Source organism: Leuciscus leuciscus (genome assembly GCF_965113295.1).
Source record: "Leuciscus leuciscus genome assembly, chromosome: 8".
NCBI lineage: Eukaryota > Metazoa > Chordata > Actinopteri > Cypriniformes > Leuciscidae > Leuciscus > Leuciscus leuciscus.
In genome coordinates this window covers 41,018,122-41,041,780 of record NC_138732.1, presented here as the reverse complement: position 1 = coordinate 41,041,780, position 23,659 = coordinate 41,018,122, and positions in this window count along the sequence as shown.

The following is a 23,659-nucleotide window of genomic DNA, read 5'->3' as shown; positions in this document are numbered from 1 at the left end:
ATGCCGTAACGCTTGTACAGGACACAAAGTGTGCAATTTCTGCTCCTCTGAAGAAAATGGAGGGGGGTAAAAGTAGGGCTGGGTATCGAGTTCAATACTTTTTAGGCACCGACCGAATTGACTCGATACCATTGAGTATCAAAAAACGGCTTGTCGTTCGTACCAAATTTCAATACCTAAGGGGTCAATCTCGTCAATATCTGTGAGCCAATAATCATGAAGCATGATTGGCTGTGGCGAGGCATCAAGGAAAAACACTAGTTTACTCTGGGCGGTTACACCCAGAGACGTGGCTCACATGTGAGGCTGTAGTATGTAAGCGTCCCAAACAACCCATGTAAAAGATGTGCTTTGTGACAATACACTTGAGAACTTGTGATTGTGCCCATCAGGCCACATTCTTTTGGTGGATGAGTATTCTGGACTGTCAGCAATCCACAGAACATTGTGTGTTGAGGGGAAGCTGAACTGGGCTGAACACAACTTAGAACCATTTGCCCGCCCAAATTCCACATCCTCCGCAGGTGGGGAAACAAATGTGGTGGAATCGGGAGAGGAATTTATCCCTGTCCCAGAGATTTAGCCACAGTGACCTCTCAGGGTGGCAAGAGGAACTAATAGGTTCAGTGGCTTTGGCCACATTCAAATAAATTGACATTGGATGGTTAGCAGACTTGGACTTTGCAGCCGCCGCAAATGACTGCTTTCCCCACACCTTTTGCAGTCCTGGACTGGTGGAACAGGAGGACGTGGTGATCTCTTACACACTTATGTGACTGAGCGCATATAAGAAAATCATCCAGATAAGCAGATATTATAAGATAAGCAGATATTACCAGATAAGTCTGATATCTTTTCAGACTTCCTGGGCATCTTCATGATGGGCGTTTGATCATTACCTTGTCTATGTTTTTTTTTTTTTTTTCTCTGTACTGTTATTTGGGTTTAGTTATTGTGAACCACTTTGGGCAACAGCTGTTGCAATATAAAATGAAACTCTTCAGGCAAATAAAAATAAATAGAGACTTAAAGTATGAGATTTATTTGTTAAACAGGAAAAACATCCCATACATCAGTGGTAAAAATCAACACCGTTAACTGCATGCATGGCCACAGTCTTTATGGCCAGGAGGACCCCCCTTAGGGCCAGGACATTGGCCATCAGGGTGAGTTTTTTGGCAGTTTTCAGCACATACTGCAGGCTTTGCTGGTTCGGCCACAGGCTTCACTGGATGACCCCCCTTAGGGCCAGAACATGGGGCATCAGGGTGAGTTTTTTGGCAGTTTTCGGCACACACCGCAGGCTTTGCCGGTTCAGCTGCAGGCTTCACTGCATGGATTCAGATAGTCAGCTTTAGTCAGTCCGTTTAACAACAATCAGTCTTAGATGTACAGCACAAAACACACAAAGCATGAACAGCAAGTTGTACAACTGAAATAACGAGAAGGCTGACTCAAACACTAATAGAACATAAATACCTGTAAATGGAGCCATACACTGACGTCCACATCCATTGCTGCAGCATTTCTCATGTTTCGGACAGTCACTATCATAGGAACACAACTCAGCACACTTTCCTCCTCCAGATTTTGTGCTTGGACACTGTCCTGGCTTTTCTGTGATAGAGACACATGACAGAAACATACAGTAATGAGACTTTCAGCATTCAGTGATATGAAAAAAGTGGTCAAAGATCAGAGTAGGTTTTACAAGAAAATACTAGTTCAGTCTTTCTACTTTATAGTTTCACATTTAGTTCAGTTTAATTAACAATGTCCTCCAGAGCAGTCTCGATCACAAGTACATCCTCCACAGCACGATCATCAGCTTTACCAGACACCACATGAGTGTTGTTGTAATAGTTTCAGTATTTATAAGTCAGGGGTTTCGCAGTGTGCGTCTCAAACTTGAAAATATTCATACATTTATCAGCTTCAAATCAAGTAGAAATACCATTTATAACTAACCTGACAATTAGTTTCAAAGACACAGAGTGCCATTACAACCTACCCCACTACTGGTGAGGTGTGTTATAGAAGCACAATGCAGAAAGAAGACATCCATCAATATGTTGTTCATAAGTTTACTATTACAACTAATTGTACTGTACATCATATTTTGTAAGGCGTTTATTTATGCATTTCTTCAGGTGGTGTAATGAAGCTAAAAGATCTTCTCACCTATGCCTCCAGCATGGTTTGTGCTCAAACATGCAGACAGACACAATAAAACAACACTCAACGAGCAGTACACTCGAGCTGTCATCCTCTCGACCTGTGATCTCACAATCAACTCTACTGGAAAACGCGCTGAATTAGTCAGTCAGTAGGAACAGCGAGGCACACAAAACCACACTGAAAACATGTGTTGCTGAATCCCTTAACATAAAGTGCTGTCCAAAGATTTATAGATCCAAGGAAGTCTGGGTAACTCCAACCCTGATGAAACTCACCTGCGTGTAGCTTTCTAGTAGCCTAATCTTGAAGACCTTCATTAGCTTGTTCAGGTGTGTTTGATTAGGTTTGGAGGAGTGGAGTACTGCGGTCACCCAGATGACATAATTAGAAGATTGAGTGTTTCTATGGCAACACTATCAATGACAAAATGGTCAGGTGATACAGCGATCACATGGTACAAGTAGGAGCTCTCAGAAAATTCCACGTTTACAAGTTGTTGTTATGAATACACCTCTTACACCTAAACTCTACAGGAAGTGGATCTCTACTGGCATAAATCTGCGTAGAATATGAAGAGACACAGCATACACAGACACAGGGGCATGTCTAGAAATGGAAACTGAATTACAATTGCTGATTGACTTGCGATGCGGATCCAAGTAATTATGACTAACAACAATGTTTCAAGCAACAAGGAAATACAGCCATTCTTATATCAACGCCACTTTAAATATATATATACAGGGTGCGATTTGCCGGGGGGGATGCGTGGGATTTCCCCCTTTCTGGTCAAGGAATCCCTGCCTCTGCTTAATTATTTTTATCCCCGGTGGGGATAAATTTATCCCCCCCTCAAAGTGATCAGTGCTACTACACTAGTGGAGAGACGGATCACAAAACTTATCCCGGATCCGTGGTTTGATTAAAGTCAATTTTATTTTAAAATGCGCTACTTTGGCTGGCTCTGATATAGCTGCCGCGCGCAGCCTCTCTGTATTCACCACTCTGCAGACTTACTCAATGTCCCGCCCACGGCGCTATCTGATTGGTTACACCCGGTTACACCTCACGAGTAATAGCCTATCAACACTTGCGAGACGGTTGCAGCCGGTCCGCTGGGCAGTGGAGCTGTGTGTCGAAAACAAAGGAAGGCAGCATATTCTGCATATTACTGAAGCGGGAATAAACATCACAATCTGATTATCTGTTTCTATGATGACAAGCAGAGTTAGTGTCCCAGTCACACCACTGAGAATGGCCGAAGTTACACATGCGGTGTTTCAGTCAATTAAAGCCAAAGCAAAGGTTTTTAGATTACTGACTCACTCTTGAGCGTCTGGCGCGAGTGATTTCAATGTTAAGTCAATGTAGGTCCTGCGGCGCGAATGAGGCGTTTAGCGCGGCGCGGACGCATCCAGTTCGCGCAAATGAGGCGAAATGACTAACACAAATAATTAATCTGTCTTTTCTATCATTTCACTGTAGCCCAGCATCGCAATGTAAAGTTAACGTTATTACTTTAAAGGCAGCAGTAAAACTGTTTACTGTAATAGTTTAACTTTGCAATCAATCCGTTATTCAGCAGAGGCTAGCCTAGAGAAGTAGCCGCGCTGTAATGTTAACTGTCAGTGGCGCGATAGAACAATAAAATCCGGAATGGACCACCCACTGTCAGCGCTAGCCTTCTGATACAATAGATGACGTTGCGTCTAATTGATCTGATCCTGTCCATTAACTTTGATCCATTTACGGCTTTTCAGAATGTCACCAAGTACAAATATTTATGTTATTTCAGCGCGAAAACTCTAGCTAGCTAGCTGAGAACAATGAAAAGGGTACAGAGCAGTATATCATCGTATTTCACAGGACCATCACAAAAAAATCCTAAAACTGCAAATGAGAATGTTACTACTACAGGTAGGATGGGCGGCAACTCCCAGCCTCAGCAGAACTCACAGTCCCATGTTGACTCAAATGAACAAGGACCATACAACCCAGACTTACAAGCTAATGATTCGGTTTCTGGGGCTATTGTTGGAGGTTGCATTGAGCCGGGGCGCTTTGCTAAATGGAGAGAGGGTCGAGAGTGGCTTGCTGTCACCACAGATGGATCAGTTCAGTGTACAGCTTGCTCTGACATTAGAGATTTAGGCCCATATACACAAGAGAGGCTTCACATCGACTCTGCATTTATTAATGGCATAAAAGCAAAGTCTGCAAAAAAATTAAATGACAAAATAAGCAGACATGGAAAGTGTCAGTCCCACATCAAATGCATAGAAATTTTGCAGAGAAGACGCGAGACAGCAATTGAAAAGGCAGTAGATAACAGTGCAGCTCTGTGGAGAAAACACAATGAGAAGACTTTAAAAGTAACTGAGAATTGCATACGTACAGCCTATATGATCTGCCAAAACAACCTCTCATTCAAAATCCAGCCACAGCTGGTGGAACTGCAACAACTGAATGGTGTAAACCTGGGATGTATGCTGCATTCTGACAAGGCTTGTCGTAATATGCTCATGTTTATTGCAGAAAAAATGAGAACTCAGCTAGTGGACTTTATCAAAAACTCATCTGATAAGTTCAGTATTCTCATTGATGAGAGCACAACGGTGTCAAACAAAACATGCCTAATCATCTACATTAGGATTCCCTATGAAGGTGAGGTCTGCAACTTCTTCCTTCAACTTGTTGAGCTGCAGTCGTGCACTGGATCGGCCATCTGTGACATCCTGCTCCAAAGCCTTTATACACAGGGCATCTCTGAAGACATGTTGCGCACCCGGCTTATTGGCTTTGCAACAGATGGGGCCGCTGCTATGATGGGCCGATACAGAGGAGCAGCCACACTCCTACGTGAGAAGATCAATCCTAACCTGACCGTCATTCACTGTATGAACCACAAGTTAGAACTTGCGGTCCATGATGCTGTGAAACACATTACAGAGGCGAGCCATTTTCAGATGTTCATTGACTCTCTGTATTCATTTTTCTCTCAAAGCCCAAAACATATGAGAGAGTTTGAGTCTGCAGCTTCCGATCTGGGCATGCACGCTCGCAGAATAGGAAGAGTATTCGATGTGCGCTGGCTGTCCTCTTCCTGCACGTCTGTGACGGCTCTCTGGCAAAGCTATCCAGCCTTGGTCAAACTCTTTGGAGTGTTGATGGAAGACAAATCCAGATCTTCCGTGGAAAGAGCCAAATGTCGGGGCATTCATGGTAAAATGACACAGTGGCTTTTTTTGGTGGAGATGGCATTGGTAAAAGATGCACTGGAAACCCTGCAAGCCTTGTCCCTGTTTCTGCAGAGGAGAGATGCCACAGCTGTCAGTGCCAGTGCTGAGGTGGATGTTGCACTGAGAACACTGAGGTCTATGCGGCAAGCAGATGGTGTGAACGCAAGAGGCCTGAAGGAGGAATTTGAAAGTTTCCACTCTTTCAAGGGAGTGAATGTGTCTCAGACAAGTGACAGTGATCATCGGAAGGCAGAGGTCTTTCGTGAAAGACTGTTCGTTTCCCTGGCCGACAACATTGAGCGCAGGCTGGATGACAACGGAATTATTTCTGATGCAGCCGTTCTAAATCCGTCAAATTGGCCATCTGATGAAGACGAGCGCATCCTATATGGAGACAACAAACTTCTCACCATTCAGAAGACTCTCGCTGTTGAGGCTGCAACCAGTACCATACTCCTCAAGGAATTCCACCAATTCAAGTGTCATGGCACCACAGGAGACAATCTGCGCAAAGTGCTCCTCACTGTCTCCACACTCCCAGTGTCAACAGCTGAGTGTGAAAGGGGATTCAGCGCCATGAACCGTATTCTCACAGACGAAAGAAACCGAATAAACGTCTCCACACTGAACAACCTACTGTTCATTTCCATAAATGGGCCAGGAGTTGCCTACTTCCCTGCCCGGAGATTTGCAGAAATGTGGGTAAAAGAGGGACGACATGCCGCAGATGACGCTCCCACTGGAAAGCAGAAAAAGACGACAGAAGTCCGTCATCAAGGCAGACTGTTTTCCTAGAATGATGCATAGGCCTACACTATAGCCTATTTATGTTTAAGTTGACACTACGATGTGCCATATAGTTTTGCCATAAATATGTTTTTTGACATGAGTGGCACTATCCATACTGGGAGGGGGATTTAATTCTTGTTTTTTCGTTGTGCATGATCACAGTTCATATGTGTGGGGAAAGATAAGCTATTAGAGTAAAAATATTGCGTTAGGCTGCATTAGAGTTAATAAGAAAAAAGATTTTACAATTCCTGCAAATGCAGTGATGAAGTTCATGTTCTCATGATTCATTTTTATGAATTAAAATGTTTCTAAATGTGCTGGGGACAGAGACGCATTCATTTTTTTTTTCTCTTTCGCGCAGGTTATGTTTTGAAAGACGATGTCCTGTAGCTCAGGCACGACCCCACTTTTCAACAGGCCCACTTTTTTTCAAAAAAACCCCCCCAACTTTTACTATATCCTAATTTTGTCAAGAATTATAAAAAATCGTCAATAAGCTCATAATTTGTGCTAAAATAGTCTAAATGTTTAGTTTAAAAAAACATTTTAAAAGCTGGTTATATTTTGATGTTTCTGCGCAAGTTCAGCAGACAGTGAGGTTCGGGTTTGTTCCGATCAGAGCTCGTGAGCGGAGAGCGCATTTCTGAATATTACACTCCGCTCGCTCATTCCGCAGGGTCGCTCGCTCAACCCAGAATGGCCTGAGCCTGGCTCGAAAATATGTGGAATAAGGGCTGCTTCCGACTAAAGTTTTTTCTAGTCGACTAGTAGTTGTTTATTTAAGCCATTAGTGGACAAATCGCCCCTTTATATTAATTTGATTACTTATATAGCCTACACAGGATAATGAGCGTTTAATAGCCGCACTCAAGCGCACGACCGCACGCATAAAGCTTGCCACAAAGAACCGGTAAAAGTAATTGATGCCGATTCATAGTCCTTTGTGATGTGTGTGATCTAACACAGGGTTTCTCAACCTTTTGCTTACTGCGACCCACTTTTTTTTTGTATGCCAGTCATACGACCCACTAAGGCTGGAAATAATTCAATAACTGAAATGCCTCTCAGATCTATAGGCTACTACTATATGTTTATTATAATTAATTTCACAAAAACACAGACACATTTTCAATAGACAGACTATGAGGCAAACTGATTTTTTTTTTACTCACGTTAATGTGACACTTGAGACACTATAGTGGCGAGACCGAGACGGATCACAAAACTTATCACGGATCCGTGCGGTTTAATTAAAGTCAATTTTATTTTAAAATGCGCTTCTTTGGCTGGCTCTGATATAGCTGGAAGGCAGCATATTCAGGATATTACTAAAGCGGGAATAAACATCACAATATGATTATCCGCTTCTATGATGACAAGCAGAGTTAGTGCCCCAGTCACACCACTGTGAAGTTACACATAGGGCCTACGGAGTTTCACTTAATTGAGGCTAAAGCAAATGTTATTTGATTACTCACTTACTCTTGAGCGTCTGGCGCGAGTGATTTCAATTCAATGTAAAGACGCGTTTACGCGCGTCTAGAGGTCCTGCGGCGCGAATGAGGCGTTTAGCGCGCGCGGGCGCGTCCAGTTCGCGCGAATGAGGCGAAACACGAGATAATGCATGTCTTTTCTATCATTTCACTGTAGCTCAGCATCGCGATGTAAAGTTAACGTTATTACTTTAACAGCAGCAGTAAAACTGGGCCATTTAATTTTGCCATTCATAAATAAGTGTCTTGTCTAGCCGAGTGACACCATGGTACTGGGAGGGAGATTTAATTCTTGCATGTTTTTTAAAGTAAAAGTTTTTAAGTAAAAATATTGCGTTAGGCTACTTCATGAGTTAATAAGAATTTTTTTTTTACAATTCCTGCAAATGCAGTGATGAAGTTCATGTTCTCGTGATAATTATTTTTATGAATAAAAATGTTTCAAAACATCCATAGGCCTACTTCAAAACATACTTCTTTTTCTCACAAATCGCACCCTGAAATACAGCGTTAGAAGGCACGGCAATAATGAAGTAGCCTACGACATTCGAAAATCAGATTCGTTGGAGGACTGGCTGTTTACATGCAAAACTTTTGTTTCAATCTGTGCGCGTTTATGATTAGGTGTTTACATTAAGGCTTTTTAGTCCGATTGAGCCGCCAATGCGTTTATTAAAGGATTATTTTTTTGCACGTAAACGTAGTCTATTGCAATGAGACTATTGTGAAGCCCATTTATTAGCTGTGCTAGTGAACACAGAAGTCTTGCGACCCCCTATAGAATTATCAACCACCCACTTGTGGGTCGCGACCCACCGGTTGAGAAACCGGACCCTGATAACAAGCACACGGTAGTGAGTCGTTTAAAAACAGCAACAAACTCCAACAAAATAAAGTAATTTTATGCAAATCCACAGCCTTTTATCTACAGATCATGCATTATAATGTGAATATATCATATTGGAGAGAGTTTTACCGTGCATCCAGCCGGAAGAGGCGCGCGCGCTGTTTGAATACTGCTGGAGAATGATTGACAGCCGCAAAGGAGGGAAAACGAGTTTCCGTATACTTTAATGATGTAAACAGACTTATGTCCCTCACATTAAGCTATGGAATGACTTCAGATGACTTTGTCACCCGAACTGACATGAAAAAAGCGGGAGGCGCCGAAAAGCGCGCTGTTTGCATCCCTGCTTGTCAAAACGTGTCAAAGACACATCAAAAAGCTGCTGTAACAGTATACTGTAACCATTTGGCAATTAAAAAGCACATGTCACGACACATAATTCCCCGTCTTCTTTTACTAAAGAATATCTTTGACTTATTTACTTACCGGTAGTCTTCTTTCTTGACTTCTTTTGAAATTGTTGACCGGCGCGGCATGGACGGAGGCATGGACGGCGGGGGAGTACAGGGCTACTGTGTGCGAACTAAGGTCTAGAGTGGCTTGCCTGCCTGGTTGTGCATTGGGGATGAAATGCATAACTGATGCTACTAAAATTTATACTGGCCAGTGGGGTGAAAGCCCAATGGCGCCACCGCCACCCCTGGCCACCCCCTGGTGGCGCCATTGAGTGGATGATAGCCCTGAAGACGCCTAGCAATGATATACCTTTACTGGTAGTATACCTTTAATTAAGTTATAACTTAAGAGTCTTCGTAGCGCGCTAAGAGACAACGTTATCGGGAAACACAGCCCAGGTATGATGCGTAAAGGAGATTCCAAAGCGCTCTTCTTTGGTCAGAACCATGGAGAGCGATCGCGGATAGGTCCGTCCTATGCACCGAACATTTTTACAATGCAACAAAATATTTAAAGAGCATCAAGCTATTAAAACCTATATTATGTATACGCACAGGCCCACCCACATTGGTCTGGCCCATCCAAAACTGGAATCCTGGCGCCGTGCCTGCTGTAGCTTACTTAAATTAAGATACAATTAATACAAATCGAAATTCACTTTAAAGAAAGGCAGCTGTTCTGTTTGAGGTCTCTGTGGAAGTTTTAAAGCAGTCTTATAGTGCCGCTTTCAGAGCGGTCAAATCCGTAACCAAGAACGTTGGTTACCGGACCCTAACACGTTGTTTTTTCCCTCATAAATGCGAACACGAAAAATAAAATAAAATTAATATTATAATGGATTTTTGTTAGGTCAGACAATGATTACCAAATTTCTCTCTCATATTGAAAACAGTAAAAAAAATCGAACCAAAAGTCAAATTATTATGGACGGAAGTTAAAAGTGATGGGTACAAAATGACTCATGACGAAATGTGGGTGGTATGAATGCGCCTGTGAAAACATCCCCACCTCTGTTTTTTTTACAAATCGCACCCTGTATATATATATATATATATATATATATTGATGATGAACAGATAGAATTTAGGCTGAAACATTTTTTATTGAGTTAACAATAGGGGAATACAGAGCCATAAAAACACTGGAATCTATAAAACAGTGAAATCAAAATGTTGCATCTTGTATCAAAATCATACATCTAAAACATAAGCTATCTTTTTCAACAGCCTGTATGTCTTAACAACTTTATAATTGTCCTCTATTGAGGTTAGGGAATTGTGAAAGATCTTTAAGTCAGTGGAAAACTGTCTACCATTCGGTACGGTTGACGTACTTTGCTTTATGTATATTATATTTCCCAAATAAAATAAGAATTTAATTAAATTGTCAATTTCCAATAAACCGGTATCACATTCCATAAACAAGACCATAGATCTTGCACCTTGGAAACATATATGTTTCTGGATATATCTATCATAAACGGCAACACTTCTGTCATCTCTCAATAATATTTCATCTCATTCACTCCTGTCGTCATTATCTTAAAATCTGTAAATATGCACATTATTATGCATGGACACACATTAGACCTTGTTTTATCATGTGGTTTACAAATCTGTAATCTTGAAATTTGTGAAGCGTCTTTTTCTGATCACATGCCTGTATTATTTGAGATCTCTCTCCCTTATTCTAAACCGAGTAGAGCAGCTCGGCGATGTTGTGTTTCTCTTTCACGGCTGCACAGTTTTCTACTGTTTTTCAAAGTTTGGATGAAACTAATTGTATGCTCCCTTCCTGTTCTAATACCGAAGAGCTATCCTCACTGTTTGATTCTTCCTGCCAAAGTGTGTTAGACATTGTTGCACCTTTTAAAGTTATGCGTTCTAAGCCAAAAAGTGAACCATGGTTGAACGATACTACTCGTGCTGTCAGACGAGAATGCAGGAGAGCTGAACGACAGTGGAAGAAAAACAGATTACAGGTGTCTCTTGACATCTTAAAAGACACCTGGTATAAATACACCAAAACTGTAAAAACGGAGAAAACGAAATACCTTTCTGATATTATCTTGAAGAATTCTCACAAACCTCAAGCTCTTTTTAGTACAATTAATGCTGTACTAAATGGGCCTACCTCTCAACTGACTTGTTCTTACTCATCTCCAGATGTCTGTGAGAAGTTTTCAAAAAATGTTATAGGTAAGATAGAAAATATTAGAGCACATATTTTACCTTCCTCTGAGGACCCTTCTATTATTGTCACCCGCCCTGCTGTCTTTAACCAGTTTGAGCCTGTGTCCTTATCTTTTATATAAGATATAATTGATCAAATGAAATCATCCGCCTGTTTTACAGATGTTGTCCCTCCACGTTTTTTAAAACAAGTTTTTGAAAGTATTGGGCCCAAAATTCTAGGAATTATAAATAGCAGTCTGACCACAGGTGTTGTACCACAGGGCTTTAAACATGCAGTAGAACAACCACTAATAAAAAACAAACAATTTTGACGCATCAGTTTTCTCCAATTACCGACCTATTTCTAAACTTCCATTTCTTTCGAAAATACTGGAGAAAGCTGTATGTATACAGTTGCAATCTTTTTTGGATTTACATGGAATTTTGGAGTTGTTTCAGTCTGGATTTAAAGCCCTTCATAGTACAGAAACTACACTCTTAAAAGTTTTTAACGACCTCTTATTGATTACAGACTCAGGAGATTCTGCTATTCTAATGCTGTTAGACCTCACAGCTGCATTTGATACTATTGATCATAATATTCTGATCTCTAGGTTGGACCACTGTGTTGGTATCAAAGGTATTGCTCTAGAGTGGTTTAGGTCATATCTGTCCGATAGGAAGTTTTCTGTTTGCCTTGGAGACTTTGTGTCCCAAATGGCACCTTTTCCTTGTGGAGTCCCCCAGGGGTCTATTCTTGGCCCGATGCTGTTTTCCCTGTACATCCTTCCTCTGGGGTCTATCCTGAGAAAGCATGGCATTTCGTTTCACTGTTATGCAGACGACACACAACTTTATCTGCCATTGAAACGAAATGATAACAGCTCTGTCAAATTATTGTTGGACTGCCTCGCAGACATTAAAGCCTGGATGGCTATGAATTTTTTACATTTTAATGAGAGTAAAACTGAAATTGTGATATTTGGCCCAAGTAGTAGCCATGTGGCCCCCAACACAGAATTGGGTTCCTTAATTCCGTGTGTTAAATCCTCCGTTAAAAATCTGGGAGTAATCATGGACGGTGATTTTAAACTTGAAAAGCAGATAAATTCTGTGGTTAAAGTCAGTTTTTTTTCAGTTAAGGCTCTTATCTAAAGTGAAACCTTTTTTGTCATTTAAAGACTTTGAAAGAGTTATACATGTTTTTATCTCCTCTCGATTGAACTATTGTAATGCCATCTATTGCTGGTGTCAGCCAGGCATCTCTCTCACGCCTGAAGCTGGTGCAGAATGCTGCAGCTAGACTACTAAAAGTGGTACGTAAGCGTGACCACATTTCTCCCATACTGGCTTCCCTTCACTAGCTTCCAGTACGGTTTAGGATTGATTTTAAAATGTTAGTGTTTGCTTACAAATCCTTAAATGGTCTAGCCCCGATCTACCGTTCTGACCTTATACAACAACATGTTCCATCTAGGTCTCTTAGGTCGGCAGATTGTATGCTCTTGGCTGTTCCTAGAGTAAGGCTGAAACATAGGGGAGATCGGGCCTTTTCAGTTGCGGCCCCTAAACTATGGAATAATTTACCATTGTCTGTGAGGCTGGCCCCAACACCTATCTGCTTTTAAATCTAGTCTTAAAACACATTTATTTTCCTTGGCTTTTAGTTCAGTTTGAGAGCTGTGTGTTTTTGTCTTTTTGATGTCATTTTATTTTTGTTGTTGTTGATTCATGATTTGGGATGTACAGCACTTTGGTCAACTTCTGTTGTTTTAAATGTGGTCTAGAAATAAACTTGACTTTGACTTTGACATTATTAGCAAACCTTAGGTTACTTGTGTAACCCTGGTTCTCTGTGAACAGTGCGATGTATCTCACTATACATCCCCAGGCATGATAGACTTTGGAAGCACCAATTACACCACAGCTCACAGTTACAATCACAGCTCATGATAAGGAGCCCACCCCCTCTCTATATATACAGCTATGAAACCCAAAACGGCATTCTAAGCACGCTCTTCCCCTGTGTTATGCGAGTAGGGAAGCTTGGTCAGATACCTTGCTCTGTTCCCAGAGAACCGGGGTTATGCAAGTGACCTAACGTTCTCTTTCAAGCAAACACTCGGTATATCTCTATGGAAATGATATAGCCAACTCCCGTAACGCATGCTTTCCAAAGTTGCCGAACAGACCCAGCAAGAAAGAAAGATAACCTTTCGATTCTCCAAAGAACCAACATTGAGAACTTCATGAGCCATATACCCCTTTTCCACCAACAAGAACCGGGTGCTGGTTCAGAGCTAGAGCTATTGCCAGTTCGGAGTTGGTTCGACTGACGAGCTTACTAAGAACCGGTTTGCGTTTCCACCGGCCAGAGAGCCACAACAGAGCTATATCTTACATCACTGCATACGTATCATGTTGCCCAGCAACGCTAGTGCGGTAGCGCCAAACACAAACACACCAGACTTGTTCGAGATGCATCGGCTTCTCGCAGAACGATCAGCACATGAAATCAAAGCACTGCGAAAGCGATCAAAAAGCACAAGGAGTCGTATGATCTCCAAACACTCCCGCAGCTCTGATCGGTCCACGCTGCTCCGATGCATCTCGAACAAGGCATCAACAATAATAGACATTGCGTTACTATGGATGCTCATGGGTTTGCGAAAATAAATCGGCATCCAAACACGGCGAATCCAACGCGTTCGTGCAGCTCGCCGTAACTTACATAGACGGATATTATAATCGAGCTGCTATTAGCTCGACTAGCTGCTATTTAAAAATGGCGGTCACAAGTTTCTATTCGTCTTGTTGGTCCCGGTAACCCCGCCCCCAGTCTCTGACGCAAGCGGTTCTTACTTGGCTCTGTTCTAGACCAGCAATGATTTGGTGCTACTTAAGAACCACTTTGCCTGGTTCGGAGCTGGTGCTTTGCGTGTGGAAAACCTAAGAACCGATTTGAACCTAGGCTCTGGCTCCGAACCTGCACCAGCTCTGCCTTGGTGGAAAAGGGGTAATAGAGGTTGCAGTGACATCCAGACAGTAAAATCTGACAAATGTATGAGGGGAAGTCCAGCTGCTCGATGGTGTTTTAAGCCCCCAATGGCTCCTTAGAGGCAGCTAACCCTACCCTCAACCTTAAACCTACCCATCCCCTCGCTGCCTGGAAGGCGCCGTTGGGGGCATAAAACACCAAACACCAGTCCAGCTTGTAAGGGTGGAATTCCTGCAGAGGTTCAAGCTGCAAGACTGCCGAATGACTAAAAAAAAGTTGTCAGCAATAGGGTAGAAAACTGTACGTTTCATGTCTATTCCACCCACTGCCACTTATACCACTGACGGAAATAAGCGCAGTTACAATAGCTTAATATGTGGGAGAGCATTGCTATAGAGAGTGACAATATTGCATTGCAATATGTAGCACTTCAAAGTCAATATCAAATCAAAACTAGTTAGCACATTATTTGTAAATGAAAAGGTTTAATGACAAAATATGGTTATGGTTACACTTAAAATAGTTACAAAATAGATGTATGAGATGATGATAACTTATACCATTAATCTTACCCAGCATGTAAATGTTTCCTGAGAGATAGATTGAGAGAGAGAGAGAGAGAGAGAGAGAGAGAGAGAGAGAGAGTAAGAGAAAAGAGGATGTAAAGAGAGAGAGCCCCAAGAAAGGGATCCAGAGAAGAAGAGAGCCAGAGCATAAAAGAGACAGAGCAACAGTTTCAATCTTCTTTTATCCTTTCCCGACCATGTGACTAAAACCCAATTGTGAGACATTCAAACTGACCAATCAGATAATTACACTTCCCCCACCATACTAAAGGTGTGACAATTCATCGACCCCCAAAGTACACACATATTGGCCTACAGGCTTTGATCACTATCTGTGGGAACTCCAAATGGCCCTTGTGTTGGAAAGAGGGGGTAGAAAAACAGTCAAGCAAATGTCTTTGTTCGTTTCAAATATCTTGGATTATTTCAATTCTACAAGCTTGCCACTGCACAAATATCTCATACCGAAATCCTCTTGAACACTGCCCTGAGGTAGCCATACCCCTTGTACAATGAGCCCTTAACCCTCTGAGGTCTGAGGGGTTTTTGGGGTCCTTGAGATGTTCTGACATGCCCTGACATTTGTGCTTTTTTCAGTTGCTTATAAACATATTAATGGCAAAGGTATAATTACACTCTATTTAGCACAAACAGGGCTACCATAATATGTGAGCAACATGCATGTTCATGTTTGTATTTTTGAGAGAATAATGTTTATGCATGGTTATTGAAAAAACTAAAAACTAAAGTTTCTGAAATAAGGCCACAAAACACATACTAAATACGTGTCAATAAGACTTTTGACTAATTGATGTCTTTGCCTAGAGTTTTTTCTTCAAAATGATGTGAAAATCATCCTGCCCTTATCATTCACATAACACAATACATTGATTTAAATCTTGTAAAACACTTTTTGTTTGTAAAGGCAATATGCGCAAGGGGCGTCAACCATTCAACAGCATCATGCATATGTAGTGGTTCACACCTCAGGAGACAATGGGGCCCGCATACTTAATGAGCCATTCATTCAGGTGTGTCACCTATAGCCACAAGAAATGCAAGAGCAATATATATACAGTATATATATATATATATATATATATATATATATATATATATATATATATATATTCTTATATATATATATCGAGCTGTATATAAATTACTTCATTTAAAAGAAGAGAATTCAAGCTTCATGCCTGTGTGTCTGTATGCCTGTTTGACTGAGTATTCGCTCAGTTATTGTTCATTTTCGGACGCGTTTCAGAATGGACTTCACTGGCAGAGAGAAGGCAGAACTCGCTTCGTGTTTATTTTTCTTTATTTGGCAAAAAGCACAACACTTTGTTTTTATTGTGAGTATATACAAAAATAATACACATTTAACAGAATCGATTGATGTATGAAACTCCTATGGAAAATCAAAGTCAACAGAGTATTTATGAGTTTCTTTTACATTGATAAAAAAAAAGCGAGCTGGTATCGCCGTAGACCTCAGGGGGTTAAGCCCACTGGGGAATGAATGCAAGAGCAATATATATACAGTATATATATATATATATATATATATATATATATATATATATATATATATATATATATTCTACCAAATTGGTTCACAGTTGGAAGCATGTCAATTTTTTTTTTTTTTTTTACAAATTTTGCTTGCAAATTGTATAATATCCAAGGAAAACATGTCTATTAATTGTGCAGTTAATTCTCATACTGTATTTTCAGTTTTGGAATATGTATCCTCTCCCCAAATTTGTCAATAATAAAACACAATAAAAATTATTTAAAGAAAATGCTTATATTTACCTTTTAAAATTTGTTTACATCTACCTTGTAAATATATATTTTTTTATTAAAAAGGTTACAATTACAACAACAATTGAAGTGTAATCTTTCTTTGTAAAAACTAAAGTATACATTTTATCATACATATTTCAAAGTTAAGGATTCATTACTTCGAATATAGCCTACATTGACAAAACATACTATATTTAACATATTAGCAAAAATTGGCAAACAAAAGCTTATTTGAGGTGGCAGATATTTTACAGTAAAAATGTGTAATCTATCCAAAACTAATCAATGAAATGTTGTCTTTCATTTGTCTGTAAAATAGGTCTTTCGTTTTTATTATAAGGAATATAAATGTTAATTTGCAGTTTAATACGTTGCTTATACAAATACATTTTATTTCAACATATTTCAATCGATTTTACTCAGTATAGCAAAATAGTTTGCTTAAAGCAGATCATTCATTCACACACAGAAACGCAATTCAAATTTAAACCGTCTTTTTGCGAGTTGTGGTAAACAGCGCATCTCTGCCGTTCATTCATTCACACAGAAACGCGATTTACTTGAGAATGAAAAAAAAAACTTACTACATTATTCCATCCGTTGCTCCTCGAAATACCAGCACTTCTGAGGTAAGTTTTCCATTATTATTATTCCTCACAGCGCTGCGAGACAGTGTAGACAAGTACACTTATCTGAATAAACTTGATGTGTTTTCTCGAGCTGATATGTGGGCGTTCACAGTTTGTATGGGATCGTCTCAGTCATTTGCGTTTGAATAGCGCACGCTCTCCGTGGGCGGGGCCGATTAAAACGTAATGAGATGAGATGAGGTCGACTGGAATCGCTCTCTTTTAATACAGATTTCACAAGATGAGAATATTTGTTTTTTATATAAATTACTTCATTTAAAAGAAGAGAATTCAAGCTTCATGCCTGTGTGTCTGTATGCCTGTTTGACTGAGTATTCGCTCAGTTATTGTTCATTTTCGGACGCGTTTCAGAATGGACTTCACTGGCAGAGAGAAGGCAGAACTCGCTTCGTGTTTATTTTTCTTTATTTGGCAAAAAGCACAACACTTTGTTTTTATTGTGAGTATATACAAAAATAATACACATTTAACAGAATCGATTGATGTATGAAACTCCTATGGAAAATCAAAGTCAACAGAGTATTTATGAGTTTCTTTTACATTGATAAAAAAAAAGCGAGCTGGTATCGCCGGCGATACCGTAGACCTCAGGGGGTTAAGCCCACTGGGGAATGAAGACCCATAGAAGTATAGGCCAATTCAATCGCCTCCACCATCCAGTGGGAAAGGCGCTGCGAGGAGATCGGCTTATGAGATCGGCCCATGAAACGAATTACTGATCATTCTTCCTGAATGATCGTGTCCTGTTTACATAATGCCGTAACGCTTGTACAGGACACAAAGTGTGCAATTTCTGCTCCTCTGAAGAAAATGGAGGGGGGTAAAAGTAGGGCTGGGTATCGAGTTCAATACTTTTTAGGCACCGACCGAATTGACTCGATACCATTGAGTATCAAAAAACGGCTTGTCGTTCGTACCAAATTTCAATACCTAAGGGGTCAATCTCGTCAATATCTGTGAGCCAATAATCATGAAGCATGATTGGCTGTGGCGAGGCATCAAGGAAAAACACTAGTTTACTCTGGGCGGTTACACCCAGAGACGTGGCTCACATGTGAGGCTGTAGTATGTAAGCGTCCCAAACAACCCATGTAAAAGATGTGCTTTGTGACAATACACTTGAGAACTTGTGATTGTGCCCATCAGGCCACATTCTTTTGGTGGATGAGTATTCTGGACTGTCAGCAATCCACAGAACATTGTGTGTTGAGGGGAAGCTGAACTGGGCTGAACACAACTTAGAACCATTTGCCCGCCCAAATTCCACATCCTCCGCAGGTGGGGAAACAAATGTGGTGGAATCGGGAGAGGAATTTATCCCTGTCCCAGAGATTTAGCCACAGTGACCTCTCAGGGTGGCAAGAGGAACTAATAGGTTCAGTGGCTTTGGCCACATTCAAATAAATTGACATTGGATGGTTAGCAGACTTGGACTTTGCAGCCGCCGCAAATGACTGCTTTCCCCACACCTTTTGCAGTCCTGGACTGGTGGAACAGGAGGACGTGGTGATCTCTTACACACTTATGTGACTGAGCGCATATAAGAAAATCATCCAGATAAGCAGATATTATAAGATAAGCAGATATTACCAGATAAGTCTGATATCTTTTCAGACTTCCTGGGCATCTTCATGATGGGCGTTTGATCATTACCTTGTCTATGTTTTTTTTTTTTTTTTTTCTGTACTGTTATTTGGGTTTAGTTATTGTGAACCACTTTGGGCAACAGCTGTTGCAATATAAAATGAAACTCTTCAGGCAAATAAAAATAAATAGAGACTTAAAGTATGAGATTTATTTGTTAAACAGGAAAAACATCCCATACATCAGTGGTAAAAATCAACACCGTTAACTGCATGCATGGCCACAGTCTTTATGGCCAGGAGGACCCCCCTTAGGGCCAGGACATTGGCCATCAGGGTGAGTTTTTTGGCAGTTTTCAGCACATACTGCAGGCTTTGCTGGTTCGGCCACAGGCTTCACTGGATGACCCCCCTTAGGGCCAGAACATGGGGCATCAGGGTGAGTTTTTTGGCAGTTTTCGGCACACACCGCAGGCTTTGCCGGTTCAGCTGCAGGCTTCACTGCATGGATTCAGATAGTCAGCTTTAGTCAGTCCGTTTAACAACAATCAGTCTTAGATGTACAGCACAAAACACACAAAGCATGAACAGCAAGTTGTACAACTGAAATAACGAGAAGGCTGACTCAAACACTAATAGAACATAAATACCTGTAAATGGAGCCATACACTGACGTCCACATCCATTGCTGCAGCATTTCTCATGTTTCGGACAGTCACTATCATAGGAACACAACTCAGCACACTTTCCTCCTCCAGATTTTGTGCTTGGACACTGTCCTGGCTTTTCTGTGATAGAGACACATGACAGAAACATACAGTAATGAGACTTTCAGCATTCAGTGATATGAAAAAAGTGGTCAAAGATCAGAGTAGGTTTTACAAGAAAATACTAGTTCAGTCTTTCTACTTTATAGTTTCACATTTAGTTCAGTTTAATTAACAATGTCCTCCAGAGCAGTCTCGATCACAAGTACATCCTCCACAGCACGATCATCAGCTTTACCAGACACCACATGAGTGTTGTTGTAATAGTTTCAGTATTTATAAGTCAGGGGTTTCGCAGTGTGCGTCTCAAACTTGAAAATATTCATACATTTATCAGCTTCAAATCAAGTAGAAATACCATTTATAACTAACCTGACAATTAGTTTCAAAGACACAGAGTGCCATTACAACCTACCCCACTACTGGTGAGGTGTGTTATAGAAGCACAATGCAGAAAGAAGACATCCATCAATATGTTGTTCATAAGTTTACTATTACAACTAATTGTACTGTACATCATATTTTGTAAGGCGTTTATTTATGCATTTCTTCAGGTGGTGTAATGAAGCTAAAAGATCTTCTCACCTATGCCTCCAGCATGGTTTGTGCTCAAACATGCAGACAGACACAATAAAACAACACTCAACGAGCAGTACACTCGAGCTGTCATCCTCTCGACCTGTGATCTCACAATCAACTCTACTGGAAAACGCGCTGAATTAGTCAGTCAGTAGGAACAGCGAGGCACACAAAACCACACTGAAAACATGTGTTGCTGAATCCCTTAACATAAAGTGCTGTCCAAAGATTTATAGATCCAAGGAAGTCTGGGTAACTCCAACCCTGATGAAACTCACCTGCGTGTAGCTTTCTAGTAGCCTAATCTTGAAGACCTTCATTAGCTTGTTCAGGTGTGTTTGATTAGGTTTGGAGGAGTGGAGTACTGCGGTCACCCAGATGACATAATTAGAAGATTGAGTGTTTCTATGGCAACATTATCAATGACAAAATGGTCAGGTGATACAGCGATCACATGGTACAAGTAGGAGCTCTCAGAAAATTCCACGTTTACAAGTTGTTGTTATGAATACACCTCTTACACCTAAACTCTACAGGAAGTGGATCTCTACTGGCATAAATCTGCGTAGAATATGAAGAGACACAGCATACACAGACACAGGGGCATGTCTAGAAATGGAAACTGAATTACAATTGCTGATTGACTTGCGATGCGGATCCAAGTAATTATGACTAACAACAATGTTTCAAGCAACAAGGAAATACAGCCATTCTTATATCAACGCCACTTTAAATATATATATATATATATATATATATATATATATATATATATTGATGATGAACAGATAGAATTTAGGCTGAAACATTTTTTATTGAGTTAACAATAGGGGAATACAGAGCCATAAAAACACTGGAATCTATAAAACAGTGAAATCAAAATGTTGCATCTTGTATCAAAATCATACATCTAAAACATAAGCTATCTTTTTCAACAGCCTGTATGTCTTAACAACTTTATAATTGTCCTCTATTGAGGTTAGGGAATTGTGAAAGATCTTTAAGTCAGTGGAAAACTGTCTACCATTCGGTACAGTTGACGTACTTTGCTTTATGTATATTATATTTCCCAAATAAAATAAGAATTTAATTAAACTGTCAATTTCCAATAAACCGGTATCACATTCCATAAACAAGACCATAGATCTTGCACCTTGGAAACATATATGTTTCTGGATATATCTATCATAAACGGCAACACTTCTGTCATCTCTCAATAATATTTCATCTCATTCACTCCTGTCGTCATTATCTTAAAATCTGTAAATATGCACATTATTATGCATGGACACACATTAGACCTTGTTTTATCATGTGGTTTACAAATCTGTAATCTTGAAATTTGTGAAGCGTCTTTTTCTGATCACATGCCTGTATTATTTGAGATCTCTCTCCCTTATTCTAAACCGAGTAGAGCAGCTCGGCGATGTTGTGTTTCTCTTTCACGGCTGCACAGTTTTCTACTGTTTTTCAAAGTTTGGATGAAACTAATTGTATGCTCCCTTCCTGTTCTAATACCGAAGAGCTATCCTCACTGTTTGATTCTTCCTGCCAAAGTGTGTTAGACATTGTTGCACCTTTTAAAGTTATGCGTTCTAAGCCAAAAAGTGAACCATGGTTGAACGATACTACTCGTGCTGTCAGACGAGAATGCAGGAGAGCTGAACGACAGTGGAAGAAAAACAGATTACAGGTGTCTCTTGACATCTTAAAAGACACCTGGTATAAATACACCAAAACTGTAAAAACGGAGAAAACGAAATACCTTTCTGATATTATCTTGAAGAATTCTCACAAACCTCAAGCTCTTTTTAGTACAATTAATGCTGTACTAAATGGGCCTACCTCTCAACTGACTTGTTCTTACTCATCTCCAGATGTCTGTGAGAAGTTTTCAAAAAATGTTATAGGTAAGATAGAAAATATTAGAGCACATATTTTACCTTCCTCTGAGGACCCTTCTATTATTGTCACCCGCCCTGCTGTCTTTAACCAGTTTGAGCCTGTGTCCTTATCTTTTATATAAGATATAATTGATCAAATGAAATCATCCGCCTGTTTTACAGATGTTGTCCCTCCACGTTTTTTAAAACAAGTTTTTGAAACTATTGGGCCCAAAATTCTAGGAATTATAAATAGCAGTCTGACCACAGGTGTTGTACCACAGGGCTTTAAACATGCAGTAGTACAACCACTAATAAAAAAAAACAATCTTGACGCATCAGTTTTCTCCAATTACCGACCTATTTCTAAACTTCCATTTCTTTCGAAAATACTGGAGAAAGCTGTATGTATACAGTTGCAATCTTTTTTGGATTTACATGGAATTTTGGAGTTGTTTCAGTCTGGATTTAAAGCCCTTCATAGTACAGAAACTACACTCTTAAAAGTTTTTAACGACCTCTTATTGATTACAGACTCAGGAGATTCTGCTATTCTAATGCTGTTAGACCTCACAGCTGCATTTGATACTATTGATCATAATATTCTGATCTCTAGGTTGGACCACTGTGTTGGTATCAAAGGTATTGCTCTAGAGTGGTTTAGGTCATATCTGTCCGATAGGAAGTTTTCTGTTTGCCTTGGAGACTTTGTGTCCCAAATGGCACCTTTTCCTTGTGGAGTCCCCCAGGGGTCTATTCTTGGCCCGATGCTGTTTTCCCTGTACATCCTTCCTCTGGGGTCTATCCTGAGAAAGCATGGCATTTCGTTTCACTGTTATGCAGACGACACACAACTTTATCTGCCATTGAAACGAAATGATAACAGCTCTGTCAAATTATTGTTGGACTGCCTCGCAGACATTAAAGCCTGGATGGCTATGAATTTTTTACATTTTAATGAGAGTAAAACTGAAATTGTGATATTTGGCCCAAGTAGTAGCCATGTGGCCCCCAACACAGAATTGGGTTCCTTAATTCCGTGTGTTAAATCCTCCGTTAAAAATCTGGGAGTAATCATGGACGGTGATTTTAAACTTGAAAAGCAGATCAATTCTGTGGTTAAAGTCAGTTTTTTTTCAGTTAAGGCTCTTATCTAAAGTGAAACCTTTTTTGTCATTTAAAGACTTTGAAAGAGTTATAAATTTTTTTATCTCCTCTCGATTGAACTATTGTAATGCCATCTATTGCTGGTGTCAGCCAGGCATCTCTCTCACGCCTGAAGCTGGTGCAGAATGCTGCAGCTAGACTACTAAAAGTGGTACGTAAGCGTGACCACATTTCTCCCATACTGGCTTCCCTTCACTAGCTTCCAGTACGGTTTAGGATTGATTTTAAAATGTTAGTGTTTGCTTACAAATCCTTAAATGGTCTAGCCCCGATCTACCGTTCTGACCTTATACAACAACATGTTCCATCTAGGTCTCTTAGGTCGGCAGATTGTATGCTCTTGGCTGTTCCTAGAGTAAGGCTGAAACATAGGGGAGATCGGGCCTTTTCAGTTGCGGCCCCTAAACTATGGAATAATTTACCATTGTCTGTGAGGCTGGCCCCAACACCTATCTGCTTTTAAATCTAGTCTTAAAAC